At 42.2% G+C, this 17071-nt stretch overlaps 1 protein-coding gene across 10 annotated transcripts in view; it reads left to right on the top strand.

Annotated features, from left to right (window-relative positions):
* TTC39B (tetratricopeptide repeat domain 39B) overlaps positions 1–17071 on the top strand; it is a 152673-nt gene that overhangs the window by 67994 nt on the left and 67608 nt on the right. Inside the window, exon 1 of one of the 10 annotated variants that reach the window (XM_017341208.4) lies at positions 6016–6154. The exons of 8 other annotated variants lie outside the window; for them this stretch is intronic. The gene's annotated coding sequence lies outside the window, so the exon portion shown is untranslated. Of the gene's footprint in view, positions 1–6015; positions 6155–6517; positions 6537–17071 lie in introns of those variants that run through there. One more of the 10 variants, XM_089317302.1, reaches the window with a different exon arrangement.

The raw sequence follows: 17071 nt of genomic DNA, 5'->3' as shown, positions 1-17071 counted from the left end.
TGAATAAATCTTAAAATAAGGAAACTTGACATCTGAAAAACAAAGCACACATGGGGCAAGTGTGTGGCACAGTGGTTATACTGCCTTTAGGAGATCCGCTTGTATATTGGAGCACCTGATTTTAAGTCCTGGGCCTACCACACTTCTGATTCAGCTTCCTGCTAATGTGCACCCAGGGAGGCAGCAGTAATGACTCAAGTACGTGGGTCCCTACCACTCACCTGGGAGACCTGGATTTTTTTGACTCTTTTCTTCAGCCTGGCCTAGGTCTGGTTGTCATGGGCATTTTGGAGAGTGAAACAGTGGATGGAGGATCTCTCTGTCTCTGTGCCTTTCAGATAAGATGAAAATAAATTTGAAGAAATGTTTAAATCCATCACTATAGAGCACTCCTCAGGTGTATAAGGCAAAATGATAATTACCATGATTGTTGAAAGAATGAGTTAAGGGATCCTTTGGGAGATATAGTTTATAAAAATGATGATTGTGTTCATCAATTCAAGTACATGCATAATTGAGTAATGTCGCGTTGTTAGGACATAGTAGACACTTGGGGTGGTGGTGTCTGCTTTGCTGTGGCTGGCGCACTTTGCATTTGAAGTTGATAGAAATGAGCTGTCAGGATCTACAGGAAGACAATGAGCTCATCGCCTTTGGTTAGCTTTCTGTCACCTTTAATTCGACTCTTGTCCTGATGCCTTCATCCATTTTCCTTTCACTTACCTTTTGATAAACATGGCAACCAAAAGTGACTTAAGAAATACCCAAAAGCAGGTACTTGGGAACTTTGTCTTTTGAAATGCACCAGGCTTCTCTGTTGCTTGAGGTTTGCAAGTTGATCAGTCTCTCTGGCCCTCTGTCCTCTCTCCCCGTTTTGTCTTTCGTTGTGTCTGTAGTATATCATGTGTAGCATGCTCAGAGGCAGAGTGATACTTGTTTTAGGTATGTTTTTGAGTAACCTGTAGTTCAGTATCATGTATAATACACATTTAATAGTATGAAGGCTTAATAGCCCCTTCTTATTGGATGGACTTGGAATTTAAAACTGAAGAGATATTTGGGGATTTATCTGTAGTTTTTATTTTTATGTAAAGTAATTTCTGTGTTACTTATTTTACTTATATCGTCCAAAAGGAAAAATTGAAGCCTGCAAGGGGTCCTTTTTTATTACCTGTAAGCAGAATGTTACAGCTATACTTCAGCATTTTAAAGCTCTGCATACTTCTGATGAATTAGCCTTTGCAGAGGTGTGTGTGTAGTTTTGGGGTCCCCTGGAGGCAATACAATTATAAACGTTTTCGTTTCTCTATTTTGGCAGCTAAGAAAGTTTTCTGTAAGCATAACTTGACTTGACTTTTATGCACTGAAAAAAGTATATATTTTGCAAAGTGTTCTGTGTGTTAAATCTCATTGATTTGAGAGATTCTTAGCTCTTTAAAATACTTGTCCCTCATTTAAAAATAAATTGTACCCACAGTAGTAGGTTGCTTTAGTTAAAATAGTTCTATGTAATTATGATGAGAAAATTAATTCCATGATTGGCTATTTAAAGCATGCTTATTTTCATTTTCAATGTTTCAGTACAATTGAATTGTTTATATACGCAGGGGAATCCTGTATTTTCAGTAGAACGCATTTGCTAAGAAAATAGTACAAGGAAGACCTGTCAGATGATTTTATAAAAGTCAAAAAAATTATCATGTGATATAGGTCTTTAATCTGTGAAATAATGTATTTGAAAGTATTTTGGGAGCCGGTGCTGTGGTGTAGTAGGTAAATCTGCTGGCTGCATTGTCGGCATCCCATATGGGTGCTGGTTCAAGTCCTGGCTGCTCCACTTCTGATCCAGCTCTCTGGTATGGCTTGGGAAAGCAGTAAAAGATGGCCCAAATCCTGAGCCCCTGCACCTGCGTGGGAAACCTGGAAGAAGCGCCTGGCTCCTGGCTTTGGATCGGTGCAGCTCCGGCTGTTGAGGCCAACTGGGGAGTGAACCAATGGATGGAAGACCTCTCTCTCCCCCTCTGCCTCTCCTTTTCTCTGTGTGTGGCTGCCTTTCAAATAAATAAATAAATCTTTAAGAAAAAAAGAAAGTATTTTATAAAATTGCAAAGTATAAAGCAAATGTAACATAATATGTATACCAGTTACTGTATGTTCAAGTATAATGTCATATTAAGGAGCCCTGGTGTTGTTGTCAAAACATTGTTTCTCCCAAGATGCAAGGCACACATTATAGCTATTTTTTTTAATTTTTATTTTTTGACAGGCAGGGTTAGAGAGAGAGAGACAGAAAGAAAGGTCTTCCTTCTGTTGGTTCACCCCTCAAATGGCCGCTACGGCTGGCGTGTGCAGGGCCCAAGCACTTGGGCCATCCTCCATTGCACTCCCGGGCCATAGCAGAGAGCTGGCCTGGAAGAGGGGCAACTGGGACAAAATCCGGTGCCCCAACCAGGACTAGAACCCGGTGTTCCAGCGCCGCAGGCGGAGGATTAGCCTAGTGAGCCACAGCGCCAGCTACATTATAGCTATTTTCGTGTAGCCTCACAAAGGCCACCTCAGTATATAAAAATGCCTTAAATAAGTTTTTAAAAAGGCCACATTTAAAAAATCTAAAAAAAATCTAAGAAATAAGAATGTCCTTTTTCTTTAAACATTTATCTATTTGAAAGGCAGAGTTAGAGAGAGAGAAAGAGAGAGAGACTGGTCTTCCATCTGCTGGTTTGCTCCCCAATTTGCGGCAACGTCTGGAGCTGCACCGATCTGAAGCCAGGAGCCAGGAGCTTCTTCTGGGTCTCCCATGTGGGCACAGAGGTCAAAGGACTTGGGTCATCCTCTGCTGCTTTCTCAGGTGCATTAGTAGGGAGCTGGATGGGAAGTGGAGCAGCCTCACCTGAAACCTGCACTCATGGGATGCTGGCGTTTCAGGCAAAGAATAAGTCCTATCCCTACTCATTTCCCTATTTCTGAGACTCACCCCACCAGACCAGGGAAGAGGACAGCTTGCCTACTTTACATGGCTCTTCTTTTTTAAAGGCCAGTTTTATCGATTTATAGACACTCCAGATTTAACAAACATTTGCTGAGCATATTCTCTACATCAGCTGCTGAGCTAGCTTGAAGGGGCTGGACTCGATTAGGGAGTGTGGCTGTGGATAGGCCTCTCCAGGAAGTTTCTGGTTGTCCTCCTGAACGCTTGTTCTGTACACAAGTCTCAGTGCTGACACTGGTCTAGGGCTGAAGGGCAGAGAGATATGGGTGAGTGGATGCATGGTTTTGCGTGTTTCTTAATAAAAAGGGGAAAATTTTGAAGATTTTCATTAGCTAAATATTAAAGGCAAATTAAGGATGTAATTCTTTATTATTTGCCAAGGGAAATATGTGTTAAGCAAAACACCAACAGGGAGAAAGAATGATAATTTTGATCATTGTAGCAAAATGCTTATAAGCCCATTTTAAAGAGAATTCACTGAAAAAAACACTTGAACATCTATGAAAAAGGGTTAACATTAAAAAATAGTCAAGAAAGAGAATGCTTTGATGGGAAAATTTGCAAAAGGACATAAGCAGCCAGTTAAAAAAAAAAAACAACACAGGTTAGCAAAGCTACTATCTTAGTTTCCTATGTCTGCTGTACAAATTCTCACCAGCTCCATAGCTTCAAACAACACAACACTTATTCTTTGACAGTTTTGCAGGTCAGAAGTCTAAAATGGCTTTCAGTGGGTCAAAACCAAGGTGTGGGCCAGCGCCGCGGCTCATTAGGCTAATCCTCCGCCTAGCGGCGCCGGCACAGCGGGTTCTAGTCCCGGTTGGGGCGCCGGATTCTGTCCCGGTTGCCCCTCTTCCAGGCCAGCTCTCTGCTGTGGCCAGGGAGTGCAGTGGAGGATGGCCCAGGTGCTTGGGCCCTGCACCCCATGGGAGACCAGGAAAAGCACCTGGCTCCTGGCTCCTGCCATCGGATCAGCGCGGTGCGCCGGCTGCAGTGCGCCGGCCGCGGCGGCCATTGGAGGGTGAACCAACGGCAAAAGGAAGACCTTTCTCTCTGTCTCTCTCTCTCACTGTCCACTCTGCCTGTCAAAAAAAAAAAAAAAAAAAAAAAAAAAACAACCAAGGTGTGAAGGGACTTTGTATGCTCTCCTCACTGCTGTTTCCCCGATGTCCTATACATGGTGGTCACACGTGTCTGTATTGCCTGTCACTGCAGATACAAACTCTTTTGAGTACTTCTAGAAATTTAGGTGGCTAACAATAGGTGATATTTATGGCTTACTAGTCATACAATTCTGTGAAAATTGTAATACGTACCATGTAAAGCAATAGTGTTAGACAAAAATACCTTTGGCAGTCATGTCTCCCTAATTGTCATATTGCCTCCACATGCTATTATGGAGGAAGACTGGAAGTAAATTATTGCAAAATATTCACAGTGGTTATCTCTGGGTTATGAGATTATGGTGCATTTTAATTTTCTTCTTTGTTTTTCAGTTCATTCCAAGGAGTTTATTATTTTGTAATTTGAGACATCAGGATATATTATTTGGTATTACTTTTTTAATATTTATTTATTTATTTGAAAGTTACACAGAGAGAAGGAGAGGCAAAAAGAGAGAGAGGTCTTCCATCCACTGGTTCACTCCCCAGTTGGCCACAACGGCCGGAGCTGTGGCGACCTAAAGCCAGGAACCAGGAGCTTCTTCCAGGTCTCCCACATGGGTGGAGGGGCCCAAGGACTTGGGCCATCTTCTACTGCTTTCCCAGGCATAGCAGAGAACTGGATCCGATGTGGGGCAGCTGGGACTTGACCTGGCGTTCATATGGGATGCTGGCACTGCAGGTGGCAGCTTTTACCTGCTATGCCACAGCGCCAGCCCCTGGTATTACTTTTATAATCAGAAAAAAATAGTGAGCTCCATAATAAAAACATTTTGGCTGTTGTATGTACAAGAGTCCTGAGACAAGAAATGTTCCAGGTCACTAACTAGGAGAGCTTATATTTATGTAACCCAAAAAAGTACAACCTGCTTCAGAATTATGTTACTTTTTGTAATCTTTGAACTAATGTTTCCTAATCTTAGTCTTACTTTTGCTGCATCAAAACCACTTCCAGTAGTTTGTCAAATATTATTTTAAAAGGCAGAGAATTGAGAGAGAGAGAGAGAGAGAGAGCAAGGGAAAGCTGGAGGGGGTGGGAGAGAATTCTCTATCTGCTGGTTCACTTCCCAAATGCCTGCAGCAGCTGGAGCTGAACCAGGGCAAAGCTAGGAGTCATGAATACCCAAGAACTTGAGGCATCACCTGTTGTCGCCTGGGGTCACGTAGCAGGAAGCTAGAATTGGAAGTGGAGTCAAGACTGTAACCCAGAAACTCGGGTAAGGGATGTGGGCATCCCAAGTGGTGTCTCAACTGCTGTGCCAAATGCCTGCTGCTGAAATGTTATTTTAAAAGCACAGTCCCCCACTACTTTGGTATAATTGTCATATCACATGTGTGTTTAACTTAGTTCAGTAATTTAATGTCTGTGCATTTAACCCATTAGACAAATTTCAGAGAAAATCTTTTTTTTTATTTTTAGAAGTTCATGAGATATAAAGTCTGATTCCAACTGCAAACAACAGTCTGTTCTTATATTTTCCCTAAAACAAGTAATGATTTTTATTTCTCAACTGGCCCTTTTTGGTTAGAAGATGAAGCCTTGGATTAGATGAAAAATCATAGAAGATCCTGTAGTTTTTATAAATCCAGGCTGTTTGTATTTTTCCTGCCTATTTCTCTAGGATAATTAAACAGTGATGGATTAGAATTAGGCTGCAGCAGAGATTGGAGGGGGGATCTCCCGGCATCCCTTGCTGCAGAAGCATCCACTACCAGCAGTGAGCAGTGAGTGTAGCTGCCACTTTAACTGACACATCTTAAATCCTATCTTGCAAAGCTCTGGGATGCTGTCAGCCACCTCGGCAACTTCTTTGCTTGTGCCTGATAATTGAAAGTCTCCTTGGAGAACAAGGAATAAAACAGAATTTGAGGAATTTTGTTGGCTTTTAAATTGAGAATTCTTTTTTATTGACTTTTTAAAATATCTGGTAGAAGAGAGGGAAAGACATCTTCATAGTGGAACTGTATTCATTCCTTCAAAGTTAACAGCTGCTCTAAATCTGTGAGTATGTTGTATTTATTTAGCAGTTCCTAGGAATATGATTATAATGTTCTCTTTAAATCTGCAAGGATTTAGTCGAAGGAAAGCTTTGTAAAAATTTTAGACCAGAGTTAAATGTCACTGGAGACCCGCAGGTTTTGTTAGGTGACATTGTCTGCATTAAAGGCTTCATATATCAGTCTTGCTAGGGCTTCCGCCTCCTCCCACCCCCCTTTTTAACTTCTTAAGGGTGAGTGCTGCAATTGGAGCAAATAGCGCATCTTGCTGCTGCTGCCGCTGCGCGGAGGAGCTGCGCTTTCCGGATGCCATGGCTGGTTTACTGCGGCTGCAAGGTGCTCTTCGGGGTTGCTGAGACTCCCCGCTGCAGAACAATGGCAGGATGGTGATGGTTCATGCTGTGTGTCTTATGTCTTCTTCGGACTTCTTTGTAGGGTTTTGTTTCGCTTTGGTAGGGTGATTAACACCTTAAAGATTAGTGAGGGGGCATGCTCTCAAAAATAGCTGTGGGTCCTCGTAACCCTCACCCTCTGACCGAGCTGTACTGGCTGCAGCCAGTCTCCTTGTAGCAGATTGCAGTGAATGACATCTCGCAGAACGTGACCTTTGCATGACCACCCTTTTCTAATTTTGCATTGGAATTGGTGCTGTGCTTTTTTTTTTTTTTTTTTTTTTCTCCTTGTGACGCAATCCCTGAAGTCTAAACATCTGTCCTTAGTCATCATGTCCCACTTTCCCTGTTTGGAATTCACCAGAGGCTAGCACTGTATCCTTGCTGAATTATGAAATGAATGGATTGTGAGCATTTTGTAAAGACAGAGGTTAGATTCCGATTGCCACCATAACCCCTGTATGTACATGATTTGTCTTTGTTAAAGGCTAGTCATGATTTTAGTTTACTGAACCGATTCATATAATTTGGGTACTGATCCCATTCCTTTATCTTAAAATCACATTAGCTAAAGTGATTTTTAAAAGTTGATATGTTCAGAGATCAGTAGTCAAAATACTTTTAAACACCAACTGGTCCCAGTCATCTTGGTAGATACAGAATATGTTTGACTGAGGCTGACATGGTATATGAGCATTTTGGGTGCCAGAATTTTGGTTGACTTCCTACAGCATAAAATAAATCAAGGATTTTAAAAAAGAAATGTTCTCCACCACCCAGGGATCAAACATCTGCTGTTTTTATTTTTAAACATTTTGTCATACCTAAATACAGCAATTTCACATCTAATTAGGAAGGATTTCTAAAATTAGGAAACTCTGCCTTACTTAGACTTGCAAAATTTTTATATCTGTTCACTTATTTCATTCATTCATTCAACAAATATCTGCATTTGTTGTAAAGCACTTGCCAGACCCTGGGAATATGATGCGGAACAAGATACTGTGTCTGTTCTCATGAAATAGATATTTCTAGCAGGTGAGACAGGCAATCACAAACTAATTATTTCATTGCAATTGTGATTTTTCAGCTGTAGAAGCATAGGTACTTTTTGGCCCAAAGTATACAGGACAAATAAACCCTTCTGGGGCAACTGCTTCTGCTTCAGATCTGAAGCCACACATCCTTCGGATGTTTGAGCTGTAAAGAAATGTAGAAAATAATGTAATTAGTTCAACAAGCATGTGATAGGCACTGTGTAAGTTCTGGATTTAGATGAGTAAGTAGGAAATGGTCTCTGCACACAGTGTAGTGGAAGAGAAAAGGAAACTGGTTATGTTAGAATAATCTGTATCATCACTTACCTATTTTATTGCAAAAGAAATAAAGTGGATTCTTTTTGAGTCTAATGTGTCAGGCCCAGGACTTAGGGTAAATCAATTTTTTATTCTTTTATTTTATTTATTTTATAAATCTCTAGCACCAACCACTTTAGCACTCCCATTTTACAGATGAGGAAAATGAGGTGCACAGAGGTTAAAGCCATTGCTCAAGGTCATACGGGGTGCTGGCTGTAAGTTATCGTGCTGAAAATAACATATCTGTGCTCCTCGAAGCTGCTGTATTATGTCCCTTAGCCAGAGGCTGACAGGAGAGTCCCTTCCTTTTCTTCTCCTCTTCCTCCTCTTTTCCTGCTTCCTCCTCCATCACTTCTGGATGTCACACATCATGAAACATGAAAAAGGCTCAAAAACCAAGCCTCACGCTGTGGGATATTCCTGACATCTTGGACTTACTTTCCACTTTCTGACACCACATTCTCTGTACATCTTTGGCTCATTTAAGAAACAATGGGATGGCATATATGGGCATAGTATCCTTCAGAAGCAGGTCGGTTAAGGAACGTGCAAATGCTACAGCCTAGACAATGAATCTAAGAGGGAAAATGCAACGATTTCTTTTAGGTACAGATGGCTGCCCATCAACATCAGCCGTCTCCCCAGAGTGGCAGAGAGGACTTGCCTCCCAAGTAGTGAGTTAGAACCCTTGCAAATCTGAAAACGGATGAGGATAGAGAGTAACTTTACACTAGAGATATTGACCCCCAGGGCCATCTGTCCACTCCGTTTCTGAAAGGCTCTGTAACTACTGTTCCCCCTTAACTGAGATAAATGTTGCCTCTCTGCAGCCCCTGTCCACTGCTCTGGGGATAAAACCATTGTAGTATCCTGCATAAGTTGACCCAATGACTTTTTCAAATATGTGAGGTATTCTTCCCACTTCCCTCATGCATCTTTGTATTTCCAGGCTCAGCACGCTCAGTTGTGTCATTTCTTCCTTAGGTGATGTGTTTCAGACTTCTCAGCTTTCTGATTTCTTGGCATTTGACCTGTGTGAGTTGCCAGGTGGTGGCAACCACAGCTGGGTGCTATTGCAGGCATAATCTGGTCAGCCCCGGGTGCAAATAGGTCATTTCTGATTGTGACACACACAGTACTCTTCTTTTAATGCTTCCTGTGCTACTTACCAATACCTGTGTGACAGGTCATCACAGGACTTTGCAGGCTTAAAACAGCAATGATTATTTGCTTAAGGATCTGCAGTTTAGGCATGATCCAGAGGGGATGGCTCATCTCTGCTCTCTTGGAATCACCAGAAGTGGCTCAGGCTGTAGGTCCTTGATGGAACATTTACCTTGCTAGACAGGACGAGTTGTTGACTGGGAACGTAGCTGAAACTTTTGGACAGAGCTTAGTTCCTCTTCCCGTGTGCTTAAGCTTCCTCACAGCATAGCAGTGTGGTCCCAAGCTTTAGGTATTCGAGTGACAGGAAATAGAAGCTGCTTGTCCATAAGACTTGGACGCCTCAACTAAAACAAATGTTGGATTGGTCCAGTAGTCACAGAGACCAACTCAGATCAAGGCGAGGGACCACAGACCCCACTTCTTCTTGGGAAGGGTGACAAAGAATTTGTAGCCATCCTTAATGTATCCACTTGACAAATTATTAATCCTCAAGTCAAGCTCCCCACCCCAGCCACAACATATTTCTTTTTTCAAAGATTTGTTTATTTATTTATTTGAAAGGCAGAGTTACAGAGAGGCAGAGGCAGAGAGGGAAAGAGAGGTCTTCCATCCACTGGTTCACTCCCCAAAGGCTCACTCCCCAGATGGCCACAACGGCCAGAGCTGTGCCTATCCAAAACCAGGAGCCTGGAGCTTCTTCTGGGTCTCCCTCATGGGTGCAGGGGCCCAAGGACTTGGGCCATCTTCTACTGCTTTCCCAGGATGTAGCAGAGAGCTGGATCAGAAGTGGAGCAGCTGGGACTCAAACTGGCGCCCATATGGGATGCCGGCATTGCAGGCGGCGGTTTTACCTGCTGTGCCACAGTGCGGGCCCTCGGCACATTTTGAAAGCAGTCAATGAAAACCCTAAGAGTTACACTGGCACTCTTGCTAAGGTGGGTCTCTTCACTTGTATTTGCTCAATGGTTATCCTGAAAGTAACAGTTTTGTTCTTCCTAAATTCCTCCTAGTAGGACTCTCTAAGATTATTTGAATCTTGACTCTGTTTATCCTTCATATGAATTAAGCATCCTGCAACTGTGTCATCTGTGTACACAGTAAGAATGTTTACTGTGTCCTCACTCAGGATATGGTAAACACAACATGGGACAGGACAGGCTTGTGGTTATTAGCCACGTCCCTCTAGACTAACATCAAGACGTTAACAGAAATGTCTTATGGCCCTGGTAACTTAACCAGGTAAGAAGTCACTTTACCGTGTTATTCTACACAGTCACTGACAGCCAGAGAGACTTAGGTGCTTAAATGAGGAAGACAAACAGAATGCAAGTTCGATGTGAATTTCATTCACTTACTCTTTTAAATAGTTCATCAGTCCACTGGTGTGAACCTCCTTAGCAACCATTCAAGTGGTATGAGTGGATTTCTTTGGTGTTTATTTTAGATTAGCAGGCTCTTGAATAATTTCTTTAAGGTCATTACAGGTGACTGCATTTTAAAAAGCAGGAAAGCATGGGACAAATCTTGAATTTCTTTTGTGTTTGAGGCTGTAGGACTGTCTTCTCAGGTCATAGCTGGGGCAGAACTTGAGCTTTCCTGTGATCTAGCAAACCAGGACCTAACATAGCTTTTGTTTGCCATTAAACCTTAGAGTTTTTTTTTTCTTTTGTTGTTGTTGTTGTTCTTCCTAAAGCAATAACATCCCTGTATAGCAAAACCATGTTGTATGACTGTTTGATACCCCAAACTAAATAATTACAGCCACATTCACTTGAAAACAGTCACATATTGAAGGGTTGAAGAAAATTCACCTCTGGGGTCTAATTGTGTACTTATGTGCTTCTCCTTCTGTTTTATTTGTTTTTATACTAATAGATGTTTGTGGGAAAAGCCCTGGTATTTATTGAAAGCTACTTGTTTGGAGATGAAGGTCGCATGGGTATTTTCCATGACCTACATCTATTTGACATAAAATGTCAAGGAACAGACTGTATTTGACACAGCAGTGCTAACAGAATCAGTAAAATTGCCATTCAGTCATCAAACAGTCATTGTGCATCTCTGAGCAAAGACAGACAGTTCCTGGCCTTACACAGCTCATCAGCTACTCCGCACAACTGTATGGTAGACCAGTACTCATGCTGTAATGAATTGTAAACTCCAACCAAAGAACCCAGAGGAGAGATGGACTGGCTAGCCTGAGAAAACTTTGACTTTTGTTTTAGGCTGTTTTTTTTTTTTTTTTAAGATGTATATATTTATTTCAAAGAGATACAGAGAAGTGATCCATCTTCTGTCCTCTGGTTCAGCCCCCAATGGCTGCAATGGCCAGGTTTGGGCCAGCCCGAAGCCAGGAGCAAAGGGTTTCATCTGAGTCTCACATATGGGTGTCAGGGCCCCAAGCACGTGGGCCATCTTCCACTGCTTTACCTAGGTTCATTAGCACAGGGCTGGTTCAGAAGTGGGTAGCTGGGACTTGAAACGGCACCCAATAGGATGCTGACATTGCAGGCAGCAGCTTAACCTGCCTCACCAGAGCTCCAGCCCCTAGGATGCGATGTTTTAAAAGAAATGATAAACTGTCCCCCTCCACACCCACCTCCAATCCTTATCATGCTGAAACCTGCATTTGCTCTGCGTTCTGAAAATAGCCACATCCCTGCTGGGAGTGACAGAATGAAAATGGCAAAATGCTACTGATGCGGCCTCTGCTCCGTGGCCACAGGAAACAGCCAGTGGGACTGCTGAGTAGCAGCAATGTAATGGCCTCTGTAATGGGAAGTTATTGGCTCCCATCACTTAACTCTTTTAATAACATCAGCACCACTTACGTTTGCTTCCAGTGTGTGATATTTCCATTTAAGAAGTGATGTTACCAAGTGGACCACGTCTCTTCTTCACAGTATCCCTGCCATGTAGGCAGGGCAAGTACTGGGCTCCCTCCTGGGCTTGCTTTGCCGATAGGGACACACCGAGGCCCTTACCTAAGAACCATACCCACACTGTGTTTGTGACAGGAACTTAGCATTGAGTCCTATGTCCCAGCTTGCTTTCTCCTGCATCACACCACAGGGGTGTGCTGGGAAAAGGGCAATGAATAGACTAGGTATGAAGTTTTTCCTCCACCTGGGAAGAGATTTGGGGGGGTGTGGTTTAATAAAAAAAAAAAAAATCAGCAAAGAAAACCAGCAGAATGAAACAGGAGACATCCCTGTGGCTTGCCAGTCTAACATTCCATGGTTACTTATTTTAAATAATGGGGAAGGAGTGTGCTTTACGTTGCCTAAGAAAGGAATTTGGAAAGACACAGCCTCTGGTTTTGCTCTAAATCTGTTAGTAATTTCCTGTGACTGGGCAAGGAAGGTGGCTTCTGTGGACCGTGGAGGGGAGTTTCTTTATTTTTTCTTTTTCTTTTTTTTTTTTTTTTGAAAGAGACAGCAAGCCTTGCTTTCCATTTTCTTGGTGAGTAAAGTCTGGGTTGTGCTTTGTTATTTATAGGAAAAGAAACCTTTATTCCTTCTACGTGTTCTCCCTTTACTCTGGAACTCTCATGTGTGAGCACAGGAAAAAACATTAAGATGTCAGCGATGGTATCATCTGTTCAGATTTTAAGCTGTCCCTGTTGGAGTGACGCAGGTTTCTGAGAGCTGTGGAAGGAGTAAATGCTCTGTGAAATAAACATTTAATCTCTGCATCAGGCCTAGATCTCCCTTCTCAAAGGTCCCCTACTCTCTCTTCCGTCCCCGATGAGGTTGGGCGCAGGAAGAAATAGTATAGGGAGCAAACACTGGTCTGGGAGGGAGAGTCTCATCCTGTTGTGTTTGCACTGGCTGTCCCTGCTGCCCTGCCCCTGTGACTGCTCACTGTAGTGTGCCCAAGACGCGAGGGCTTGGCATGGCACCAGCTGGTCCACGGGGGCCTGAGATTGTGTGGCCCCTCCTATTTTATATCCATCCTTCCCTTTTTGTGGCAAGGTCATCTCACCACTAAGCTATCTTAAACAAACAAACAAAAAACACTTACTGTGGGGGCAGGTGTTGTGGTGTGTTGGGTTAAGCTGCTTCTAGGGGTGCTCGTGTCTAGTATCGAAGTGCTGGTTTGAATCTGCTCTGCTCTGTGTATTTCCCACTCAGCTTCCTGCTAACATATCCTGGGAGGCAACCATGGTAGCTCAAGTGCTTGGGCCCTGCCCACCCACGTGGGAGACAAGCATGGAGCTCCTGGCTAATGTCTGGCCTAGCCTTAGCTTTTGAGGGCATTGGGGGACTGAAGCAATGGTTGGAAGATCTTTCTCTCTGTATCTCTATTGTTCTGCCTTAAAATAAAAACTAAAAAAAAAAAAAAAATTCTTGTAACAACTTTAAGCTTATAGAAAAAGTACAAGAATAGTACCTAGAACTTCTGAATACCTTTAATCTAGTTTTAAAGTTTTTCCTCATTTGACTTAGGATTCTGTCCCATATAATCACATTGTAATGTGTGTTTTCTCAGTCATTGCAGGGTAGGATTCAGCTCCAGAGATGGTGGTCTGGGAGGATGAATCAAAATATTCCAGTTGAACCAGGGAGCTTCATATTCTTTGCTTTTCTTAGCCTTCTTTTTTCTGCCAAGTTAAACGTCTTCACTTGCTGAACGCTTCCTTTTGTTAAACTGTCTTTGAGTGCTTTCTCTCCTTGGCTTTTGGCCTTTGTTACATTTCTCAGCTAGTCTCCTGTTTCTTAAATTTTAACTTTCATTCATTCATTTATTTGAGTAGCAGAGATGCAGAGACAGACAAGTTTACTACCAAAATGCCCACAATGGCCAGGATGAGGAGAAAGAAACTCACCCCGGGCCTCCTGCGTGGGTGGCAGGAACCCAGCCACTTGCGTCATCCCTGCACTTCCCAGGATCTGTACTGGCAAGAAGCTGGAATTGGGGTTGGAGCTGGACTCAAATGTAGACACTCCAGTCTGGGATGTGGGCCTTTCAACCGATGTCTACCAAAGATCTTACGACAATCTATCTGGGACACCAGATAGGCCAGGTGTGGCTGGCCTGCTTGTAGGAGAGTGGTATAGTCCTTGCTTTGCTCCTTTGCTTGTCTGTTTAATCAATTGGAACAATGTTATTGCAGGTTTCTACTTGGCAAGGCACTATACCAGGTGCTGTGATACAGTTCTGCTTTCTGGCAAAGAGACAATTATTTTTAAAAGGAAAAGAATTAAAGGAACTCAGGGAAGACTATTGTTTTCCTCATTCTGGTTGCTGAGCTTCTATCAATATAGCTGAAGTTGCATTGGGGCTAATGGTCTATTGCATTCATAAATTAGCTTGCAAATAATTTACAGCTTTTCACTAGCATGTTGCCACATTATATCTCTTTATCCTAAAAATTTTAATTAAATATTTTTAAAAGATATGTTTTTCAAAGTGGTGAAAATTTGCAAGATTTCTAAAAGTACTAAAATAACTTAGAAACACATTGGAAAGTGATGTATTCTGATTTCTTCACATGGAAAGGGCTAAAAATAATAAATTATGCTGTTTTTACATATGTTTTAGGAGAACTGTTCGTTTTGAGCTATGTATGCTATAAAAAGAATGATCAGTTTCTTTAAATTCTTATTTGAATATTTTCTTCATGAATTTGAACTTAAATTGTTCAAAATATACATGTATACTTGAATCTTCCCCTGAAGATTAAAATTGTGAGTAATCATTTTTTTAAATTTAAAAAAAAAAATAGAATAGCACAAAGAATCTAAAAATCAGAAGCCCCACGGATACTATTAAGGTTCACAGTTATGGTTGATTAAGCACAGTTAGGGTGAGATTATCCAGTGTTTCAGTCCATCACTTTCTTGTTGAATAGACCAATGACAGCTTTGGTTTGTGCTTGCTCTTTGGCCTTTTTCATCTTTTTACTTGTTCCTTCTAAAAGAAAGAGCCAAGGCAGGGAGAAAAAGTTGAAATTATGCTCCTTTGATTTTGATAGCACTGGTGACAGACAAGAAAACGGGATTGAGGACAACAGTAAAATGATGTTCGGGGAGTATCTGTTGATTTCTGGGCTGTTTTTACTTTCTCATCCCGAGTAGCATGGGCCACGAGAATGGCTGTTTGAAGGAGTCATCCATTGGGCAGAATTTGGGCTGGTGCGTTTTTGTCCATGTAGCTAATGGCTAATAACATAAAGCAGTATGTGTCCAGAGGGCATCAGAAGCCAGCATTTCCTTGCTTTGGAGGACACCATTCAGATTGCTGATCTTATACATGGTGCCTCCCAAAGCATATCAGTTGCTCTATCTACGCTCACTGCTTTCCTCCTCTGAGGAGGGATTTTAGCTTTGATGAAAGAGCTGGCTGTGGTGGGCATTTGGCCAGCTATTGTATTCCGTGTCTGAATGTGTGGGTTTGAGTGCTGCCTCTGCTTGCAGTTCCAGCTTCCTGCTTATGCATGCTGGGAGGGAGCAGATGATGGCTGAAGTCGTTGGGTCCCTGCCACCCATGTGGGAGACCTTGGTTGGGTTTCTGGCTCCTGGCTTCAGCCTGGTGCAGCCCCAGTGATTGCAGGCATTTGGGAGTGAATCAGCTGATGGGACTCTGCCTGTCTCTGTCTCTCTGCCTCTCAACAATAAAAGTGAAAAATATAAGAAAAAGCCTGAAGAACAGTAAATGCATTTATAGTAATTTTTGACATTTTATTTCAGTTTTTCCCTTTTTTAAATAGGCTAGCTTTTATCTCATTGTTCAGGAATATAGCACATGGTATTGGATTTCTTGAGGAAATTAAATTTAAATTGATTTTACCAATTATAATGTGAATTAGGGGAAAAGTATGAAGAAAAATAGCCATAAACTTTTCATTTGTAAAATAGTTCTACTTAGTGATTAAAAAGTAGAACAATATTCAGGTCAATAATAAAAAGACGTTAATTAATTTAAAATGGTAAAATAGGGACTGGTGCTGTGGCACAGTGAGTGCTGCAGTGCCGCCATCCCATATGGACGCAGGTTCAAGTCCTGGCTGCTCCACTTCTGATCCAGCTCCCTGCTAATGCACCTGGGAAAGTAGTAGAAAATGGCCCAAGTCCTTGGGCCCCTGTACCCATATGGGAGACCTGGAAGAAGCTCCTGGCTCCTAGCTTTGACCTGGTCCGTCCCTGGCTGTTATGACCATTTGGGGAGTAAACCAGCAGATGAAGGGTCTCTCTCTCTCTTTCTCTTCCTCCCTCCCTTGTTCCCTCCCTCTTTCCCTCTCTCGCCCTCTCTCCTTCTTTCCCCATCTCCCTCCCTCTCTGTAACTATGGCTTTCAAATAAATAAACACATCTTAAAAAAATTTTAAAAATGGTAAAATAATCTTAATAGACACTTCTCCAAAGATAGACAAATGGCCAATAAGTACCTAAAGCATTTATAGTATTATTAGTCATTTGACAAATGTAAGTCAAAACCACAATGAGGCATCACCACACCCACCAAAATGGACAATAATATGTGTTAGCTAAGTTGTAGAGGAATTGGAGCTGTCATGCATTATTGATAGAAAGACAAAATCATACAGCCACTTTGGAAAACAGTCTGGCATTTCTTTAAAGTGTGAAACAGAAATACCATATGGTTTCAGAATTCCAGTCCTAAGCATATACCCAAGAGAAATGAAAATGTCCACATAAGAACTTGTATACACATGTTAATGTGTTAATGGTATTATTCAGAAGGGCCAAAAAGTAGAAATAATCCATATACATCAACAAATGAAATAATAAACAAAATGTGGTATGGCTATGAGGTGGAATATTATTTGGTAATAAAAATGAATGAGGTCTGGGGCTGACGCTGTGGCGCAGTGGGTTAACACCCTGGCCTGAAGCGCCAGCATCCCATGTGGGCGCTGGTTCTAGTCCCGGCTGCTCCACTTCCAATACAGCTCTCTGCTATGGCCTGGGAAAGCAGTAGGAGATGGCCCAAGTCCTTGTGCCCCTGCACCCGCGTGGGAGACCGGAAGAAGCACCCAGCT

The sequence above is a fragment of the Oryctolagus cuniculus genome, chromosome 1, assembly GCF_051225735.1.
Source record: "Oryctolagus cuniculus isolate XC-2025 breed Fujian yellow rabbit chromosome 1, ASM5122573v1, whole genome shotgun sequence".
Lineage (NCBI taxonomy): Eukaryota > Metazoa > Chordata > Mammalia > Lagomorpha > Leporidae > Oryctolagus > Oryctolagus cuniculus.
Note: the sequence above shows the minus strand (reverse complement) of the source record. Positions and strands in the feature narration are given on the sequence as shown.